Source organism: Sciurus vulgaris (assembly GCF_902686455.1).
Source record: "Sciurus vulgaris genome assembly, chromosome: 5".
NCBI lineage: Eukaryota > Metazoa > Chordata > Mammalia > Rodentia > Sciuridae > Sciurus > Sciurus vulgaris.
The window spans coordinates 171,494,401-171,516,385 of record NC_136465.1 but is presented as its reverse complement, the minus strand read 5'-3'; positions in this window follow the sequence as shown (position 1 = coordinate 171,516,385).

The window sequence follows — 21,985 nt, the reverse complement described above, 5'->3', positions numbered from 1 at the left end:
TTGGCTGACCCAGGAAATGCTTTCCATTCAGCACACTTGGCTGAATGGGGCCCTGGGAATGCTGCAGAAAGTGCCCCGGCTCCAACTCCCTGCCTTGGAACTTTCTGGGCTGGATGCCTGTCCACACGGTGGAAAGTCACCAACCCTGGCCCTGAGGGAGAAATCTGAGGAGCTAATCTCTTCTCTTGATCTTTCACTTCTTTAACAGTGAAAATTGTATTAACACTAAATGTGTTTACTTATTTGCTGTATCCTATGGTATATGTACATTTCAAAATAACAATTTTAAGATTACTGCCAAAAATATGGAGTAAAGAATTAAAAAGTATTTTTTGATCCTTAAAAATATATTTCACCCTGGATGTATTGTCAGAGTACAGTGCTCAAAAATAACCCGACATACTCTGGTTGTTTCATCAGTTTTAATAAGGAGTTAATGCGTTCCCACGCACTCACCCCAACTCGGTTTATTCTTCTGGACGTGGGATGTTTACATATACAAAAGTCACGCTATACAAAAAACATCATCAGAGAATCATCACTGGGGATCCCCGTTCCCCATCATTTTCACTGGTTTCCGGTTTATCCTTCCTCTCTTGCTTCCTCAGCACGTATGTGGGAGGGGGCGGTAGTTGACATTAAGGAAGTGACATTAAGCTGAGACCAGAGGAGCAACCATCATGCTGCACCCAGAGTTTATTACTTAACGCCAAACAATCACCAGGACATTTTGGTCTGACCAGAGAGCAAACATGCCACCTGGTGACTCATCTTCATTCATGCAACAAACACTCACTGACTGGGCTTGTGTGAGTGCCAGGCTGTTGGCCAGGTGCCAGGCTGAGGTGGAGCTGGGCACAGTGGGGGTGGGGAGCCCTTCCGGGACCTTGGGCACTGGGTCTCAGTTTCCTCTTCTGCAAACTGGAGCTGATCGTGTGTCCTTCCCAGAGTTGTCAGGCTTAATAAGATCACAGATGGCCCCAGGGCTGAGGGCAGGGAGGGCTCGTCTGGGCCAGACCATGTCCAACGCTTTGCTCTAGTCCAGGGAGGCGAGTGCAGTGTGATCTCCATTTTATAGGTGAGACACTGAGGTGTGGAAGAGACTCACCTCCACTGCCCGTGCTCTTGACCTTCACTGCACAGGTAGCTCGTGAGTGTGTGCAAAACTGTAACTATACACTTCAAACCTGCTTCTTCCCAGCGTTCTCCTCTCTACCCAGGACCCCTGCACCCACCACGCACACACCGACCACTGCTGTGTTCTCTGTAGGTTTTGTGCAGACAAAATTCAGAACAGCAGGAGAGAAGGAGGCCTGAACTCAAGGGAGACAGGAAGAAAGCCCGAGCCCAGGCTCTCCTGGGTGGATGCTAGGAGGGTGTCATAAGGGTCAAGAGGCCTGGGGGCCCCTTCCCTGTGCTTCTCTTGTCCTCCCCATATCACTGGCCAGGGGCGTCCCCTCTTCCTTTCCTGCCCTTGACCTTTCCATCCCAGAGCCTCTGGGTAGTAGATCAGTCACTCCAGCGCAGCTCTAGCAAAGGGGGAACTTTGGGGACGGCTTTTCTCATGGGGAGCAGGGTCTGGGGATTGTTAGGCAAGTGCTCTACCACTGACCCACATCCCCAGACCTTTCTCATTTTTATTTTGAGACAAGGTCTTGCTAAGTTGCCCAGGCTGGCCTTGAACTTGCAATCTTGCTGCCTTAGCCTCCAGTCCCAAGTCATGGGCCACCGCTCCCAGCGGTAAGAGGGAAGGCTTTCCATTACAATATCTTTAGCCTCCCTTCCCCCAACCCCTCCTCCCATCCACTCGCTATTTCGGAAAGAGCTATGGAACTACTTGAAGCCATGGGTACTGTGTCCCCGTGTCCTGTTTCCCAGGGCCCACAACGCAGGTGGCCCAGGAGCACACGCAGCCATTCCAAGGAGAGGACACACCCCAAGCTCCAGCCTCACGCTGCGGGCCTTGGACATCAATGGTTCTCACTCACACCCCCTTTCCCTGCCTGCCGGTGGGCTGGGGAAGGAGGAGGGGTCTAGGGCAGGATGAACACAGCCCTGGGGACAGTAAGCGCCGGCCTCTTCTCCTTCTCCTCCCTCTGGCACCCTAGATGGAGGCACCACAGCACCCCTCTGTCCTCTCAACTGTCCCCGTCCCATATGCAAACATGTCTAGTTATCTATTGACATTCAGGAAGCTGCACCGCCAGGACTTAGCCTCCCTGAGGTGGGGCTGTCCACGCGGGAGGAGCTGGTGGGATGGGAAGGTGCCCAGGCAGCTGCTGGGGTGAGCAGAACAGAAGGCTCAGTCGTGGGGCTCAGGGAAGAGCACTGCCCCTTTAAGGAGGCCTCCCTGGAGCCCCCCATGGTGGACGCCTGGCAGACAGCAGCCGTGCAACTCCTAGACCTTTGGAGAACTTTCTCAGGTAATTATACCTCCTAATGCTTTCATCCCAGCACCTTCAAAGCACCTGTGATTAAGGTGTACCCCACCCTCCCTTTGAAGCACCGCATCCAGGTTTACCCAGGGCAGGCAGGAGGCCTAACATGTCCCTGCAGCCCTAGACACGGGACACCCAGGTCTCTGGTTCTCTGTCCCCCATTAAATCCTGGAGAAAACCCAGACTGCGGTCCCAGGTGCCTGACCCGCAGGGTACCTCCCTGGACTGATGACAGTGTTCCAGATGCTTGGCAGCAGCTGGGAATTTGTAAAGAAACTGAAACCTGTTCCTAATGATTCCAAGGACACTGGCAGTAAACCCTCCTCTGTGGCCTGCTTTGTTAGCGTTTCTGTTTGTTTTGGCAAAATACGTTTGAGTGGGGACCCACCTCACCGGCCTCGGAGGTACAGGTGAGTGCGGCGAGACGGAGAGAGGTTTCTTCCCTCCTGGGTCTCTGCTCAGGATCTTCTCACATCCACCTGTCCGTCATCTCGGGCCACATCTCTGACTCACTCCCATGCCCCAGGTAGTGCCCCCAGGAATGTTCTAGTTCTGCTTGCTGAACATCACTGCTCTCCGGAAGGGCTGTGTGGCAGTCATTTCTTCTTGCTGGCTGATTCCCACCAGAGCGGGTGGGAGTGGGTCCTGACTCAGTTAACAAACATCCAGGGGGCCTGCTCTGTGCCGGGCTGCTGCAGTGGCATTGCCAAGTAGCACTGCCTTCCCACGCCTCAGTTTCCTCATCTGCTGTGTGGCAGTCCGCAGTCACTGTTGCTTGCTGAGTTGACAAAGGGCTTTGTCCTTTGCCTTCCACAGGTAAGCACTCAGTCAACCGCAGTCGCGATGAAGATACTGAAGACACTCCTGCCAGCCCCTGTACATCAGGTTTGGAGACACAAAAAGGACTCTCTGGACTTCTAGAAATTCCCTACCCCTTTACCCACACACCCACATGTAAATAGATATACATATATTTGCATAGATGAGACAGTCAATGTGTCTTACTGTGTGGGAGATTTTCTTTCTTCCTCTTAACAACATACCTGGGAAAACTGAAGCTTTTTCAGGGACGTGAAGGAGGGGTAGGAACTTAGGAAAAGGAAAGGGATGGAGGTCAGAGTGAGGAAGAGTGTCAGGTGGCATTGCAGCCTCAGGCCCTTGGTGTTCGACTAGAAAGGGGCTGATGGAAACGGAATCACTGGAGCGGTGTCTGGGGTCGCTCTGCTTCAAAACTGGTTGGTGGAGCTGAGTGTAGTGGTGCATGCCTGTAATCCCAGAGGCTTGGGAGGCTGAGGCAGGAGGATCACAAGTTCAAAGCCAATCACGGCAATCTTAGGGAGGCCCTAAGCAACTTAAGTAAACCCTGTCTCAAACTAAAAAAACAAAAAAGGCTGGGAATGTGGCTCAGTGGTTAAGCACCCCTGGGTTCAAGCCTGGTACCCACCCCCCCAAAAAAAAAAATTGGTCCATGGAGCCTATTTATGTTTTTACTCATATACAGGAACTTCGGAAGCGCTTCCTTATTCTGCTTATTACTGTAGACATCACAAACAACACTTGTTTTGCTGTTTGCAGTGTGGAGATTGAGCCAGCGCCTAGAGCGTGCAGGAACGCTCCACCACTGAGATACACCCCGGCCCAGAAAGGCGTACTGAAGTGCTCGCAGCGCGCCAGGCCCCGTGCTACCAGGCTTCCCGGTGGTATTTCATTTAATCCAATCCCCACACCAGCCCTGAAAGGATAGTTCTGGTATCGGCTCCATCTTACAGATGAGGAATCAGAGGCTTAGTGAGGCTCGCAGACTTGCCCAAGGTCTCACTGCCTGTGGGGAGGGAGGGTCTGGAATTTGAACCCGGCGGTTTGGTCACTGCACAGACTACAGTAGACCTCCAAAGAGCCACCCCATATTGATGGCTCTGTCCTTGTTCCCTCCATTTCTGCTTTGGCTGAGGTCCCACCTCAGCCCTGCCCCCCATCTTCCTTTGTGGCTGTTCCTGAGAAAGCCACTTGTGCTCCCTAAGCTACAAGAGCATCTGACGCTCCCCTCCCCAGCACCCTTCTCAGCTCCTCCAGTCCTGGTGCGTTAGTTTCCTGCAGGGACTCGGCCTCCTGAGACCCGATGATTCCACCCTCTGAATCCGAAGATGGGGCCGTGGTCTCGGCCCCACCAATAGATGCTCTGCACTTCCTCACTACAATGACTGGTTCAGGGATGGGAAGGTGACCCAGGCTGGCTGATCAGAGGCAATCCTGGGGCAAACTTTAGAATTCTTGGGAAAGATACTCTCTCTGCCACTGAGGTGAAAGGACAACTGGTAAGGAAGCCAAACACACACACACACACACACACACACACACACACACACACACACACAGGGGGTGGGGTGCAGGGAGCATGAGCAAAAAATGGGGAAGGAAATGGCATCCCAGAGACCCTGTGTGAGACTTCAATCTAGCTCTCCTTGCCTCAAACTTCCTAATTAAGTGAACCCCAAAATTCTCTTCCTTTAACTTAGTTTGAATTTTATTTTATTAGTACTGGGGTTTGAACGCAAGGGCACTTTACCACTAGGCTACATCCCCAGCCCTTCTTATTTTTTATTTTGAGACAGGATCTCACCAAGTTGCTGAGGCTAGCCTCCAACTTGTCATCTTCCTGCCTCAGCCTCCTGAGTAGCTGGGATTATAGGCGTGCACCACCTCACCTAGCTTGACTTTGATTTTAGTCCATTGCAACCGAAAAGGTTTAATTCAGATGTTGGTTGAGGCTTCTGTGTAGACAACCGCATGATTGTCAGTCAATATTTTCATAGATATTTATCAGGACAATCCTGCCAGGTAAGTCATTCTTATAATCCATTTACTTATTGATGGGAAAGCCGAGACTCAGAGGCAGTCACACGACTGAGGTCACGCCGCAGGGAAGGAAAATGGCAGGGCCTGTGCTCTTGCTATCCCATCACCTCCTGGCTGGAACACCCAGCCAGGTCCCCTGCAGCATCCTGGGGGGCATGTGGGAGACACTGAGGCTGCAGGTAAATGAGTCTGGAGTGCTCTGGGCCCTGGGCCGCTCATGAACCTGCCTTCCCGAGGCCTCTGTGCTTCCCTCCATGCTCCACCAGAGGCTAGGTGTGGACTTGCAATGAAGGAAAGCTGATGGCTTGACTTTGGCCTCCCTTCTGCCTCCCCCATGTGGAACCGTCACCAGTCAGCAATTTCGGGAAGGCAGGCCAGATACCCCTTCCACACCTGGCACCCAGCCCAGGGGCAGGCTTTTTGTCTGTGCATATTTACTGGAGCCAGCCTTGGGAGGACACAGAGAAATCCCACCTGAGTCCCTACTCCGCAGAGTCCCAACCCCGGTGTATCTGGGGGCGGCAGATGTATTCTGATGAATTATGACGTAGTGAGAATAAAACAAGGAATGGTAGATACGTCATTTCTTTCAAGAACTTTTCTTAGCTTTAAAATATGACGTGGTTTTGCAAAAAATTTTGGAAAATACAAAGAATCAAAATAAGAAGGAAGTAATTGTTGTTCATAGCCCTGCGACTTAAAGAGGATCCCTTGAAGCCAGGTGTGGTAGTGCACACCTGTAATCCCAGAGGCTTGGGAGGTTGAGGCAGGTGGACTGTCCAAAGGCCAACCTCCACAACTTAGCAAGGCCCTAAGCAACTCAGAGAGACCCTGTCTCTAAATAAATACAGAAATAGGGCTGGGATGTAGCTCAGTGGTTAAGCGCCCCTGCGTTCAAACCCAGATACAAAAAAAAAAAAAAAAAAAAAAGGGACCCATTAATACACCATTTGTTAGCTTTCCTTCCAATATTTCCTCTAGGCATTTTGTATAGAGTTCAGACCAGCTATAATACAAATGTTTTACTACCTTTTTTTACCTAATATTGTTCCTAATCATTTCCCCCATAAGTATGTGTAAAGAGACTATTTTAATATCTACATAAAATTCCATGTATGGGTCTACCACAATTTATTTCATCATTGTTCAGTGATTTTCAGGTTATTTTCAGTCTATTTTTATTTATTTATTTATTTGTTAGGGAGAAACCAATTTAAACGGAATGGGGAGTTGGGCGTGGTGGCACACACCTGTAATTCCAGCTACCGAGGAGGCTAGGCAAGAGGATCCCAAGTTTGAAGTCAGTCCCAGCAATTTATTGTCTCATAATAAAAATAAAAGGGAGGGCTGGGGATATGGCTCAGTTGGTAGAGTGCCTGACTCGCAAAGCACAAGGCCCTGGGTTCAATCCCCAGCACCGCAAAAATAAATAAATAAATAAAAATAAAAAAATAAAGGGACTGGGGATGTAGCTCAGTGTTTTCCTAGCATGTGAGAGGCCCTGGGTTCAAGCTCCAGCGCTGGGGAAAAAAAAAAAAAAAAAAAAAAAGAGGAAAAGAAAAGAAAAGAAAAAAGAGCAGAACCAGAAGGTAAGTCGCATTGGTCCTCAGAGGGATCCAGCTGTTTCCCAGGTGGGAGGGTGGAGCTGGAGGTGAGGGAAGGCTTTCTTTCTTCATCAGCTGGTGGGCAGAGATGAAGGAGTCCGGTGGGCTGGGAAACTGTCATAATTGTCCAGAAGATACGGTGGCCGAAACCGCACATGGGCCGGGAGAGGAGACAGGACAGAGATAAGGGGAGAGCTCTGAGCTTGAATAGGAGGGACAGAGGGGCCCTTCTACACAGAAGGCCAGGGGCGAATGTTCATCTTCATTTTGGAAATCCTGAGCAAAGAACTGATGAAGGAGGCTTGTATCTCCAAAAAGGAGCAACCAAGGGAAGTTCCCAGGACCACCTGCTGATCTGCCATGTCACCAGCACAGGTGACTTTCTGTCTTTGAACCCCTTTCTGAAAACCCATGCCTAAAAATACCCACCACCTGGCTCTGCCCCACCAGCCTTGGGGCTCTGTAAATCGGGACTGTGAGTGCCCTTGAGGAGCAGGGACTGAGACCCTGCAATCTGGGCGTGCCTCGGCCTGAAGACTCTGGAGAGGACTCTGGACGTCAGATTGCGTGTGGATTCTAACCATGCTAGATATGGCCATGGTTGGGACAAGGACTTTGTCCTTGTGGAGGGAGGGAGAACTGGGATGTCATTAACAAATGATTACAATGTAGTTGATAAGTCTGGTCCTGAGCCCCGAGGGACTTCAAAACTGGGCTGGGAAGGAATTTTTCTAGAAGGACTTTGCTAACCATAGGATATTTGTTCATGCTACCAATACATTCTGCACTCGTGCTTGCTATTAACTGCTGTGCAAAGGACTGGGGTTCCATAGGGAAACGGAAAGGATGAAAAAGCTGTGTCTTCCTAGCATTCATATTCTCCTGGAAGGAGACAGAGAGAAAAAAAGGCAGACTAATGTGACAGAAATGAAATGTTACTGGAAAATAGAGCACAGTGAAAGGGGTACAGGGATGCCTGTGAGGGGTTTGCAACTTTACCAAGGTGGGGGACAACCGAGCAAACCCTTGGAGAGTGAGGGGGTCATTCGGTATCTGGGGAACAGTGTTAGGGAACAGCCAGTGCAGAGGACTTGAAGCCAAATGAGTTCAGCTAGTTCCAGAAAGAGCAAGGGGTGGTGCGGAGGACAAGGGAGTAGGAGAGGAGGTCAGGCATGGGGGCAGGGAGGATGGCCCATCTAGCCCTTGTGGGGACTTGTAAGGGCCCCTGCTTTTACTTAGAATGAAATGAGAGCTGGCTGTGCTGATGTACACCTGTAATCCCAGTCAACTCAGGAGGCTGAGGCAGGAGGTTCACAAGTTCGAGTGAGACCCTGTCCCAAAATAAAAAATTAAAGGGCTGTGGGTGTAGCTCAGGGGTAGAGCATTTGCCTGGCATATGTGAGGCCCTGGGTTCAATCTGCAGTTCTCCCCGCTGCCCCCCAAAAAGGGGAGCCAGTGGAAGATTTTGAGGAAAATGCTATATTTGACCTAGGATTTATTTATAATTTATTTTGCTGTGCTGTGGATTAAACCCAGGGCCTTGCACATGCTAGGAAAATGCTCTACCATTGTCTTGGGTTTCAGAATAATTCCTCTGATTCCCACATTGACAGAGACAGACAGAGCAAGACTGGACGAAGGAATATGGGTTAGGAGAAACTTGCAAGAATCCTGGGTAGACCAGGGGTGGGAGTGGGCCAAGCAGGTCAGGGCCTACCTATATTTTGCAGATAAAACCAACAGAATTTCCTGCCTGCCTACATGGATAGGGGCAGGAGAGGGAATACAAGTATGATTCCAGCTGGGGCATGGTGGCACATGTCATAATCCCAATAACTTAGGAGACCGAGGCAGGAGGATTGAAAGTTTGAACTCAGCTTTGGCAATGTAGTCAGATACTGTCTCAAAATAAAAAGTGTTGGCGTGTGGCTCCGTGTTGGATGGCCTCTGGGTTCAAAAACCAGTACCCACACAAACCAAAGGAGTTCTGACCCAGGGACTGTAGGATGGAGTTGCCCACAGCTGATGGGGGTGATGGCGAAGGCAGAGAGTGGGCAGATTTGCATGTGTGTAGAGGGGGCGGGGGTGGGGGGGGGAGTGGCCTTGAACCTCCAAGCAAGAGATGTCAGTAGGTAGTTGGGGGAGACTGAGCTGGAAATATAAATTTGGGACTCTTGAGCACATCGACATTGAACTTGATGGCCTTTTTTAAAAAATTATTTTTTTCTTGATTGCATTTTATGCTTTTCCGTTACTGAGTAAAGATGAGGACCCAGCAAACAGAAACGGGTCAGGCGGCTGGAATGATGATACCTGCAGCGTGGCTAGCTGGGTTGCCTAGAGCGAGGAGGGGCAGGAACGAAGCGCAGCTCAGTAAAATGGGAAGAGAAATCCTTTCTGTGCTCTGCCGATTCGTTTCGTGGAACTGCACCCAGCACTCGGTATACGTTCATGCCTCGGTACACGTCCACACGCATCTTTCACGCAACGAATAACCACTGTAGTTAGATTCACCTTCAAAACACGCTCAATTGGAAGAAATTAGGGTTAATAGAAGTGAAGCGGCGCTAGAAAGCCACCGAGAGTCAGCGACAGAGTTTTTAGCCGGTGACTCTGTCCTGGCGCCCCAGGCAGGGCCGTGGTGGGTGGAGTTGCGCGGACGCGTGTGGGTTCAAGAGCCGCAGCAGAACCAGGTCAGCCCCTCTGCGCGAGCGGCGCGCGGGACTTCGCGGTGCGGCCCCTTTAAGGCCGGGAGGGTGACCTCAGCCGCGCTCGCCGCCCCGCCCTCCCGGCCGCGCGCCCAGTGCGCAGGCGCGCCGCGGCGGCACTCCGCGGGGCTCGGGACGCGCCGGCGGCGGCCGACACTCGGGGCTGCGGCGCTGCCCGCCCGCCCCGTCCGCAGAGCCCGGCCGCCGCGCGTCGTCCGCACACGCCACCGCCATGGGCTCCTGAGGTACCCCGCCCGGCCAGCCTCGCGCCGGAGGGGGCGGCCGCGGACTCCCGGGGGCGGGGGGCTGCTGGGTTCCGGAGAGGCCGGTGCGGGGGGCGCCCCGCGGGCGCGTCGTCCTCCGGTCCCGGGGAGGGGACGGGAGAGGAGGGGACGGAGGCCGCTGGCCCGGCCGGGGAGGGAGGGAGCGTCCGCGGCCGGCCGGTCCCGCTCTGCGCCCCCTCCCCGCCCGTGGGTCGCGGACGGCCCGTGGGTGTGCCCGCTCCCCCTCCACGCCAACGTGGCGGGGGCCGCGTCTGGAGTGTAATCGGACCTGCCCGTGGGGGTGGCCGGCGGAGAGGGGCGGGGGGTGCAGGCCCCTTGCAAGTGGGATCGTGCGCGCCCGGGTGGGTGTGCTGGCGCCTGGCACTGCTGAGTGAGTGGGGGAGGCATCCGTGCCCTGTGCGGTGGCGGTGACCCTGGGAGGGTACTTGGTCGGGGAGGCCTCCAGGGCTGCGGGAAGGGAGGGTGTTCAAGCCTCGTACTCTGGTTGGCATATTTGGAGAGGAACTGGAGCTCCGAGGCTGTCTGCCCGCACAGGGACCCTGGAGGCTGGTTTGGGTATGGGTGTCATCCTCTGGGTTGTGCATTTCTTCCCTAGGCACGCCCTTGGGCACCTCGCTCGGATCTACTTGTATCAGTGCCAGGTGACTCCCGGCCATGGCAAGGCAGTGAGGCTGGGGAGTGGGCACAAATACCCCGTCCATGTCTTCTTGGGGAGGGGTTGATGAGGCCAGACATTTCACCCCTCCCTCCCTCCCTTCCAGGGCATTCTGGGGCAGAGCAGGTGTCTGCATGCCTGATACCTGTGTGTGAGGTGAAAGCCATGTATTATTTATTTGACTGCTGGGTGCTTTATGTAAGGAAAGAAGTCGCAATCTGTGCCCTGGAGGCTGGTGTGCTGCAGAGTCAGCCAGGCAAACAAGCTCACCTGCACCTGCAGAGGAGGCGAAGGTCTCAGAGGTGTGACTTCCTTGACAGGTTATGCTTGTAGCGTCCCTTTCCACGTCCCTTGTCAACATGCTTGTTGGACCCTTGTGTTCTGCACATCTGAGTATCTTCTTGAGAGTGTTATGCGTGTTAAAGTTGGGCCTGTGGGGTGGGAGAGCCCGAGGAACCAGGCCTTTGTGCCCACTTGGACACCAACTCATGAGGCCCTGGGGTTCAAGGAATTTTCAGGGGCTGAGGTTGTGGCTCAGTGCCAGAGTGCTTGCCTAGCAAGTGTGGCACTGGGTTCAATTCTCAGTACCACATAAAAAGAAATAAATAAAATAAAGGTATTGTGTTCATCTACAACTAAAAAATATTTTTTAAAAAAGGAGTTTTCAGGGCTGGGGAGATAGCTCAGTTGGTAGAGTGCTTGCCTTGCAAGCATAAGGCCCTGGGTTCAATCCCCAGCACTGCAAAAAAAAAAAAAAAAAGGAGTTTTCAGGTGGTTAAGGGTATCAGATTTGGAAACAGGTAATCACAGTGATGTGAAAAACAAAGGAGTAGGAGTGTAGAGGTGGGTTTAGTGCTGGGGGAGGGGGAATGTAGCACAAAGGGACAGCTATCTGGTACCCCTTTGTGCTCCCATGTAGACTTTCATAGTTAATTCTCACAGCAGCTGTGTGAGTAAAGAACTGTCGTTATCCCTGTTTATGGTTGAGGAAAACTGAGGCCCAGAGGAAATTCATGGCTCACTTGTCCATCATGCAGTCATGCCTGAATGGAGTCATCCTTGAGCCAGTACCTCCCTTGCTGCCAGATCTTGTTGCCTTTTAGCTTATTGAGCATCTACTGTGTGACAGGTATCGTGCTAGGGGACAGAGGTCTGAAGATGAATGGGGCCTGGGGCCTAACCTATGGGGGCTCCCAACCTGCTAAAGAGATGGAAATAATGATCCCAATCCAGGCCAGAGGTCCCAGTGGCTAGTGTGGGTGAAGGTACTGTAAATTCTCCCCAAGATCCATAGGCAATTTGGGGTGCTTTTTGTAGTCTTGGGGGTTTTGGATGTGTTATAAGTTGCTCCCATGGTGGTGATGGAGTTTATAAGGAGCCCCTTCTGAGTGCCCCCATTGGGTAAGAGGAAGAGCTGTGCACAGGACAGAATGAGTGACCCTCTTGTCCTAGTTCACTTGTGTCGGCTGAGTTCTTGGGCCTGGGCTCCTGCCTGGAGGTGGTTTTCTCCCACTCTCTCTCTTTGAGGTTTTGCTTTTGCTTCTGGCTGCTGGCTGGCCTGCCCAGCCCTCTCCCTGCGAGGGGTTCGTGCTATTTCTAGTCCCTGCTGTGCTCATTTCTCTCCATGCATTCCCTGGAGTAGAAACAGCCTCGCAAGGCAGGGTTCAGCCCTTTGTTTTGAAACCGAGTAGCAGCAGCGGATGAGGCTGGGGATTTGGTGTGTGAGTTCTGGGAGGCAGCTGGGCCAGGGAGCTCAGTGTGGGGTGACCTTCAGGTGAGGCTCTCGTGGGCAGCAAGCACTTACTTACTGTGTGCCCTGCACTGTGCTGGACCTCGGGTAAGAAAGGCCAGAATCATGGATTGTGCCCTAGAAAAACCTGTGGCTGGCTGAGGGAGCCCAGCATGTAACCAGTATGTGTAAGACAGTGCTTTACTTGTGGTGGAAACAGAGGGCCCTAAAGGGGCCCAAAGGACAATAGGAACAACAGTTTGTTTATTGAGCACTTACTGTGTGCCAGGCACAGTTCAAAGTGCTTTCCTGAATCACTGTGTTTCATCCCCCCGCCACCCAGTGAGAGGGGCCCGCCCCTGTGCATGGAAGGTGAGCTGGTCTGACTTCAGAGCCTAGCTCTTCCACCGCCCTGGGATGTGCGGGAAGTCTTCTCTGTCCTGGAGGACGAGGGGCACTGGACCCATGGAGGAAGGAAGAGGGGGACCTTGGGCAGCTGTGGAGGCCTGAAATGCCTCTCCTCTCAGATGTGGCTGTGAAGGGCCTGGTGGCGAACACCTCTGAAGCCTATGCTGAGGAACTTGAACCTGATCCTGATGCGGTCCTCAGGGAGCCTTGAAGGTTTCAAAAAGGAAGCGACATGCCCAGCCTCGTGTTACCCGACAGTATCATCACCCCGTATTGTCCTCCATCACTCCTACAAACAACTCCAAGAAGACCCGCTGTTCTCCAGTGCACTTTCCCCTGGTCCCTGGTGTCCTTTTGATCGCCGCTGCCTTCCCTGTCTTCCTCAGCAGCGTCTGTCTGAAGGCCTGTGTGCCCCAGGCTGAACCTCTGCAGCCATCACGGCTGCCCTCTTCTGCTGACGGAGTGGGCTGCACTGAGCTGGAGCCTGTCTTACTTAAAGGACTAAAGTTCTGCTGGTTCCCCCAAGGCTCGTGGGTCCTCACTGACTTCTTATGCCACAGATCTGCCACAGAGGGATGCCTTGGGAACTGGCTCATCATCCAAGCTGTCAGCTATGTCAGTCAGGCAGAAGGGAGCAAGGGAAATGGAGCAGGGACACTGGTTTAACTGCCAGGTGTCATCCGTGAGCTCACTGGGGAGTTGCCTGTCCCCTTTCCTGGGGATTTGGCTCTTGGTGTTTGACGCAGTGACATGCTCGTCCCACCAGGGTGTGAGGAATTAGATGCCATCCCTCCCTGCAGGGCTGAAAGCAATGGGGTTGGTGTGCTGCAGCTGGGTCTTTGCAGAGTCCTCTGAAGCACAGCTGGGCAGGCGGGAGCGGATGGGATGTAGGGTGTGAGGCAGGAGTTGGGGTAGACTTCGGGACTGGGGGCCTTGGGGTAGGAGGATGAGGATCCAAGAAGGGGTCAGAAGTGGTCACTGGGAGCATGGGAGCAGGAGGGAGAGGGGAGATAATGAAGGGAGCAGTTCTGGTGACCTGAAGAGAGAATTCAGTTATGGTTCAGATCCTTGCTCTTATTAGTCCTGGGACCTTGGTCAAATGACTTACCAGGTTACAACTCCTGGGTCTTTAAAAAGCGGGGGACGGGTGGAAGATGCAATTTCCTCATCTGTAAAATGGGAGCACTAATAGTGCAGCTGTCACAGGGCTGTTGTGACCAATGTCTACATGGAACTCAGGCACTTGGCTCGTAGTACCTGCTCAGTGCATACTCGGTTGCACTGTTATGTACAGGCCTTTTGCTTCCTTCAGGAAAGAGGTATTGAGGTCCTGTATGTGAGGAGCTGCTCTGGGGACTGAGTCCAGCTGGGGGGACAGACATCAAACACATACATGTTAAAATTGCCATGGGTGCTGTGAGGTCATTTTTGCTGGGCAGACACCTTTCTGGTGAGGTGAAGGTTAAGCTGTCACCATGTGAAAAGGCAGAGGAGGTGGGTTCCAAGCAGAGGAGCAGCATGTGCAAAGCAAACATCTGATTTCGTGTCTACAGAATTGTGTGGCCCTAGCACTCAGCACCTGTGGGCTCCAGATAAATGTTCATGGAGTGCGATCTTCAACTCAGTCCAGAAAGGGAAGGAGAGTGGAGGAGGGGGCTGTGGAGAGAATCGGAAGTCACCCGGTGCAGGATTTTCCCTTCATTCCCTCCCATCGCCTCCACCTCTGCTGCAGGGGAGCCGAGCAGGTGCTTCAATGCAGTGCACGCCACATTGCGGAGTGGAAGCTGCGGCCTACATTAGGTGCTCCTCCTGGAACTCTGCTTTTCTGAAGGATGCAAAGGGAGTTGAGAGCCAGAACGAGGCTGTACATTCAGGGCTCATTTGTCCGTGCGCCCATCTGCTGCTGTGTTAATGTGGCTGAAACCCTGTCCTGGGTGCAGCAGAGAGAGCTGGCATGGGAACCAGGTGTGGTGGTGCACCCCTCTAATCCTAGTGGCTCAGGAGGCTGAGGCAGGAGGATCGAGAGTTCACAACCAGCCTGGGTAACTTAGTGAGAACCTGTCTCAAAATAAAAAATAAAAAAGGCTGGGGATGTGCCTCAATGGTTAAGCACCCCTGGGTTCAATTCCCAGTACCAAAAACAAACAGAAAAACAAAACAACAACAACAAAACAACCCTAAACGCTGGCATGTGGCTTCAGATGAGCCACTTTTCCAGTTTTCAGTTAACGGTGGCTCAGGGTCTGGTGTGAAGTCTTGCATAGAGTAGGTTCTGAAATAGTTTTTGACTGAGCAAATGAATAGTTGAATGGGTTAATGGCACTGTCACACAGGATAAAACTGGAATCATCTTCTCACGATGACAATAGGGCAATCCGGACAGGATTGCTTACTGGAACTGAGGAGGAGCATCAGGAGCCCATGGCGCCCGTTAAACAGATTTGGGTTTCCCAAGGGCAGTCGCCTGTGGGAGGAGATGCAGGAAGCCTGGCAGACACCTTCTTCCCTTCTTCTACAGGAGGAAGCCAGAGGGGAAGATCCCACCCAGAAAGCCTTTGTGCCTAACCTGCGTCACTTCCAGCTCTACTGTGTTTTAAAAAGTCACACACAACTAAGTGAATGTTGACTTGGTGAGAAGTTTACAGTGTCCCTGTCAGTGTCACGACCTTTGAGAGACAAGACACAGTGCTCGCTGGCAAACTCAGAACATAGAAAAGAATAAAAATCACCCTGATTTCACAGTCAAGAAATAATTGCTATTAAAGTTTGGGTGGATGTTCTTTTGAGTCATAAACTTGAGTTTATCTTATTGTTCACTTAACACTGGGTCAAATACAGTTATCCACGAAATTGAAGTTAGTCACAGATAGAAAAATCAGAAAAATCCTAAGCAGAGCCTTGGTGCTCGGCAGGAAAGATGAGGGCCCAGTCTCTACCCTGGATCACACCGTGGCAGGAGTGTGGGCAGGGCACCAGCCTGGGGCGGTGACCTCCATCCAGTCACTTGCCCTCTCTGAGCTTCACCCCCACATGGGGACGTCTCAAGGCCTCTCCCCCTCCCAGTGCCACAGACTAGGTGAGTTCCCTAGGAAAGGGTGTGGCTTGGAGGGCAAACAGGTCATGTGCCTGAAGAAGGAAGGAGAGGGTGATGGCATGTGTACAGCAGGGCACGGGCACATGTGTGTGTTGCTGCTTTTTTTAAAGATTTTTTTTGGTAGATGGACTCAGTACCTTCATTTATTTATTTATTTCATGTGGTGTTGAGGGTGGAACGCAGGGCCTCACCATGCCAGACACGTGCTCCACCACTGAGCCGCCACCCCAGCCCCCACGTTGCTTCTTTCCCAACCTGGAATCTATTTGGGGATCCTTCTGAAGACTCTCCTCCTGGTGCAAGGCCCTGATCTGGGGGCACGCTGGTCCCACGGTGGTTGCAGCACTCTCCCCACAAAGCAGGTGGAATGAGACCTCCAGATGTTACTGCATCTGTCACCCTGAAAGGGATTTTCAGATCAGACAGCTTCCCCACCCTGAGGGACATATGGTACTTTTATTTTTCTCCTGTCCAACCCCTGTGAACAGCCTGCACTGAGGGAGGCCTTGTCCTGTTGGCAAGTGGCTGAGAACCTCCACTCTTGGGGCGGGGCTGTTCCCCAAAGCCCGCTGGGTCATCATTTACAGAAAAGCTCCCAGAGGAAAATAACTAACCCCATGGTCTGCTGTAGCCGCTGGCAGAGCCTCCTGGTTTCTGACTCCTGCCCCCGTGGTTTCTGTTTTATCTAGAATGGGCAGTGAAGCTGGGTGCTGCGAAGCACGGTGATAGGTGTTGGCAAATGCTGTGCGTGAGGATATTAATATTAATATTAATTAATATTAGCAACTAATTATATTAATTTTGTCCTCACTGGAATTTGCATAGGGATTTGCAAATTACATTTCATATGTATCTTTTCATTTAATTTTCCCAATGGCCAGGAACCTTGGAAGAATTATTATTATTTTTATTTTTTGGTACTGTAGATTGAACCCAGGGGTGTTTTACCACTGATCTACATCCCCCACCCTTTTTAGTTTTTATTTGGAGACAGGGTCTTACTTAGTTGCTCAGGACCTTGCTAAATTGCTGAGGTTGGCTTTGAACTTAATGATCCTCCTGTCTCGGTGTCCAGAGTTGAGTTGCTGGGATTACAGGCATGTGCCACCATGCCAAGCTATTATTATTGTTGCTATTTTGTAGATGGAGAGATTGGTGCTTAGAGGGTGAATTGCCTAAGATCTTCGGGATGGAAGCACCCAATTTTCTGTCTCTTCCTGCCCTGAGTGGCCACCCCAACACTACCCTGCCCACAGAGAGCATCCAGCACACTGGAAAACCCAGCATCTTGGGTTGCTGCCTAGACCTGTAAAACATGTTATGGATTCAGGTCAAAACACTGGGGGCCCCAGGAGGCAGCAAGCTGCTCTGCCTAGGTTGCTGAGGGGCAGCTGCTGGGGTTGCTGGGGACCTTGGAGGTTGGCAGCTGGAGGGCTGGGGAGAGCTTCCCAGTAGTGGGACCATCTGGAGCACTCAGGCCAAAGACAGGCGACTTGAACTGAGGTTGAGGGAACATTCCTGGGGCACTTGGGGTCCCGGCCTCACCTCCAGGAGAAGGCTGTGGGTCTGTATGAGTTTCTCAGGGGGTTAGACAGGTAGGACTTGGGAACGGCTGGATTTCCCAGAACAGTGGATGCTCACTTTGTGGAGGGTGGTCAACGTGCTGCGTGCTGGTTATTAAGTCTCCGTGGCCACAGCCTGAGTGTAGTTGGCGTGATCTGATGAGCCGGAGTTCCCAGCAGCTCAGGAGGTGGCAGGAGGGCAGGGCCAGCGGGCTCTTTATCTCGGGGCCTTCCACTCGGCCCCGGGCGGGCGAGGACCTGTCCTTGCATCCACACTTCAGTGGCGGGGCCTCGTCTGGGGAGGTGGCAGGAAGCCCTGTCCTGCCCGCTGCGTGTTCTCAGCCGTCCTCATTCTCAGGGAAGGCACTCAGGTTTCCTCCATGGGTCACTCGCTTGAGCCGTGCTTAGGTGATGATGGCTCTTGGGCACATGAGTTAGGTAGCAGGTTTGTGATGGTCCAGGAACAGAGCCAGTTAGCGAGTGTGGGCACCCCTCTTAGGTCCCCTCTTGCCTGTGGGGACTTTGTTGTTTTTCTTCTCACTTGAATAAATCCTGCTCTTTTATATGTTAAAAAAAAAAAAAAAAAAAAAAAAAGTGCTTGCTGTCCTCTAGCTGTGGTGGGCCTGCAGCTTTTGCAGGGATGTGGCAGGAGGTGTATCCTGCTGGGCTGCGCTAGCCTGGGAGCTCACAGCCCTTGGGCTTTGGGGCTCTGCCCCACTGCTCCCTGCCAGGCTTACCCACACCTCCTCTGTCCACTGACACCTTCACCCAAGGAGGCCAGTTACAGCTGAGTGTGTGGTGACCCGGTCTCTGTCCACCTTTGTACTAGCCCTGGGACCAGGACAGAGCTGGGAAGGACTGAGGGGCCCAGTGGGTCTAACCTCTTTTATTTTTTTTCATTTCCTCCTGTTTTTGACAGTGCTGGAGATTGAACGCAGGCCTCACACATACGAGGCAAGCACTGTACCACTGAGCTATGTCCTAGCCCCAGGTCTAGCCTTTTAAAGTTAGGAAAGCCACTTTGTGGACCAGAACACTGAGCAAATTGGGGCTCATCTGGGTCTAGCATCATCTCCTGACCCAGAGCTCTGCTGGGCACTAAGCTTTTCTCTGCCATTTCTTCCCTTGGATATCTTAAAGCTACACATGATCAGTATTATACCCCAACATTCATTTTTTGAATGAACAGTTTAGGTGTATTCTGTTTCTCTAGTGATATTTTTCAAAATTACATTTCTTAACACCCAGCATAGTATAAATTCTAGGAATTTATACTATCACTGTGTTAACACAGGTGCAGAATGACTTATTTGCGAAGTTAGTCATTGCTATTCCTTGTTTGGAACAGCATATGATTGGATGCAACTTGTATGTCCATTCAGAGGGAGCCATAAATTATGGCCTGTTCAAATCACAGAATACTGCACAGCCATAAAAAATAAAATGGGGATACAACACACTGGGACAGAACAAGCTCTAAGATGAATTGCTGGGTGAGAGAAGCAGGCATCCGGCACTAGGTCCAAAAGCCACACTCTGTGTAAAAGTGGTTATGTATGTACAGAGCATCTCCAGGTGCCTGTGAGAAGGTGCCTGTGTTTGTTTGCTTGTTTGTTTTGCAGGACTGGGGATTGAGCCCAGGGATGCCATTAGCTACATCTCCAACCCTTCTTTAATTTTTAATTTTTTAAATTTTTTATTTTTCTGGTACCAGGAATTGAACCCAGGGGCACTTACCCCTGAGCCACATCCCCCGCCCTTTTAACTTTTTGTTTTGAGATAGGGTCTTGCTATGTTGCCTAGGGCCTCACTAAGTTGTTGAGGCTGGCCTTGAACTTGTGATCCATACAGGCATGCACCACTGCCCCTGACTTAATTTTATCTTATATTTTGGTCTCACTAAGTTGCTGAGGCTGGCCTCAGCCTCCCAGATTGCTGGGTTTACAGGCACGTGCCACCAGGCCTGGTGAGGAGCTGGGGATTTGGGTGCCCAGGGCGAGCTGGTGCTGGGCTGTTGTTGTCTAGATACCTGTGGACCCTGTTTCCCTCCCCAACAAAAAGCAGGGTCTTACTGTGTTTCCCTGGCTGGCTCCAAACTCCTGAACCCAAGCAATCCTCCTGCCTCAGCCTCCAGAGAAGTAGGGACTGGGCATGTTGTGTTCCTTTTGATTGTCAAAACATGAATATGTGACCTTTCCCAGAAATTACGATAAATTTAAAAACATACGAACTGTAACCTCACTTCTTGCCTACTGTAGGAATGTCAAGACTGTCCATCTCCTCAAGGAAGCCTCGCTCAGGTCCCTGACCACCATCTAATCAAAACCTCTTAGCTAGGGCTAGCGGCGTAGCCTTGCCTACCAGGTGAGAGGCCCTGGGTTCAGTTCTCAGGACCTTTAAATCCCGCCAAGTTCTCGTAAAAGGGATGGAAGACAGGGCTTGGGGGTTCCTTGGTAAATACCACCCTCAGCCCAGAGAGGGAGTTACCTCCCCCACTGCCTTCAACTGACTTTGTCACTTTAAATCCCTGCTGTGCCTTGAGGACAAGCCCGAGCTTGGCTCCTTCTGTGCCTCCCTTCTTGCTTGCGGCTTGTGGCTCCTGTGATTCCCTCCACAGACAGGAAGTAGAGCAGACCCTGCGCATGGGTCAGGCATCAGCATCGGATTTGGGCACGGGTCTGGCTGCCTCCTGAGTGCCTACACGTAACCCCAGATGGAGTCCTGCTGTGCCTCGACCTGCACTCATCACCGCTCTCGCCGGCCATGCGCAACCTGTGGCGTTGTCCGAGTGCGTTCTCTTGCCCACTAGACAGTTAGCTCTTAGAGGGTAGAATTTTGTCTCCTATCCCGTTTGGATTTAACACATAGAAAGTGCTCATAGGTGTGTGTTTTGAACCTCTTATGAGGTCTAGCTTATTACAGTGAAGGGCACACGTCTTAGACGTGCAGCTCGGTGGACTCTGATGTGTAAGCACCGTGTGACCCACTGTCCTGGAGAGGCTGCACTACACCCTGCGTGCGCAGGCTCGCCAGGCCTCCTAGTGCCTCCCCTGCTGCCGACGCCTCAGCAGGTGCTCCTCATACCTTCGCCTGGTTTTGAGCCCCCTGAGGGCAGCAAAGAAGGCACTCTAGTGTCTGGCGTCTTACTTCCTGCCTCCGATAGTCAGCCTGGTGGTCCAGGTTGTGCGTGACGTTCTCTGTGCTTGCTCCCTGCTGCAGAGGTGTTGGTGTTTGAACAAGTCACCATTCACGCATCCTTCTCCAGCCTCTTCTGCTGCGAAGCGTCCTGCTCTTGCCCTTGGTGACACATGCGCATGCGAGGCTGCTGCGTGTGCAGGGTGGGCAGGTGGCGCAGGCTCTCCTGACTCATCCCTGTTTGCATGATGAGGCTCAGGTTGGGGTCTCTCCTGAGGTGCCTTGGGGTGGAACTGATCTTCCTGCTGGCAGGGTCTCAGAGGACGTCTCAGGGGCAGCTGTGGGGTTCCTGGCTTAGACCTCCTGTGCCCATGGCAGTAGTGGTGTTGGGGTCCAGGACTCTGCACTCGTTTGTTCAGTGCCAGGTGGGGTTCTAGCTGGCTGGACAGGTGATCACATGTGGAGGGCTCCGAGGCAGCATTGGCTCGGTGTGGTGGCACACTTCTGTAATCCCAGCTGCTTGGGAGGCTAAGGCAAGAGGACTGCAAGTTCAAGGGCAACCTGGATAACTTAGCAAGATCCTGTCTCAGATTCAAAAAGGATTGGGGTGCTGACCGTATAGCCCATCGCGTAGGGTGCTTGCCTAGCATGGGCAAGGGCCAGGGTTCGAATCCCCAGCACTGCGGGACTGTGAAAAAAAAAGAAAAAAGCAAAAAGGATTGGGGAAGTAGCTCTGTGGTAGCACTCTCACCTAGCATGCTCACGACCATTGGTGTGATCCTCAGCAGCGCGTGCACACGCGCATTGGTCCATTGGTTCTAATTTGGGAGAAAACTAGAGTGATCAAAACTTAGACCAGTGTGTGTTTAGAAGGTTAATTCCAAGGCTGAGTCAAGCGGTCCTTCCTGAAGGCTTCTGGGTCTCTGTGGTCCTTGTTGTTCCTCCATCTCCTCTCTCAAGGGCCAGGAACAGGAGTGGATGAGTTTTCCTTCCAGGTTGAGAGTCGTGGGGCCTGTGGCCCCAGGAGGAGGGCTGTGCAGCCTGGAGCGCCTGGGCTGGTTGGTATGGTGGGGGGCGGTGGGAGTGCGAGTGGGCCCCTGGCCTGGCGGGGCGTGTGATCCTGGTGTACCAGGCCACGCGGCCAGCGCCGACCTCTCCGTCTTCTCAGCCCTCTGGAGAAGAACCAGGCTGGCTGTGGACCTGTGCCCCTGTGGGTCTGCCTTCCCCCAAAGGCAGCCGCCCAGCCGCTGACAGCGCAGCCCCTGAGGCAGGAGGCAGGAGAGCTCGCTGTCATTTCAGGCAGCCCAGGTGGGACCAGTGGGGTCAGTTCCGGTTAACAGTGCCAACGTCAGAATCCACCTTGGGGCACGTGAAGAAAGGCGAGGACAAATCCAACCCAGAGTGCGCAGCGTTCCCGAGACGTTCCTGAGAACCTGCCCTTTCAGCTCTGCCTGTGGGTGGCAGCCGCTTGGGTGGGTGCTGACACAGTGGGATCTGAAACCGGTGAATGAA